The following is a 204-nucleotide window of genomic DNA, read 5'->3' on the forward strand; positions in this document are numbered from 1 at the left end:
AAAGCCTCTGCCTTCAGCTCAGGTCATGATCCCAGGGTCCTGGGATGGAGACTCGACTCCTGCTCTCTACTCAGCAGGGAGCCTGCTTCCCACCCCCCCTCCTCCGCCTGCCTCTCTGCCTGCTTGTGATCTCTGTCTATCAAATAAATAAAATCTTAAAAAAAAAAAAGACTTTTTAAAAGTATTTACATTTTATATAAAGTT

This window comes from Mustela nigripes, chromosome 17, assembly GCF_022355385.1.
Source record: "Mustela nigripes isolate SB6536 chromosome 17, MUSNIG.SB6536, whole genome shotgun sequence".
Classification (NCBI taxonomy): domain Eukaryota; kingdom Metazoa; phylum Chordata; class Mammalia; order Carnivora; family Mustelidae; genus Mustela; species Mustela nigripes.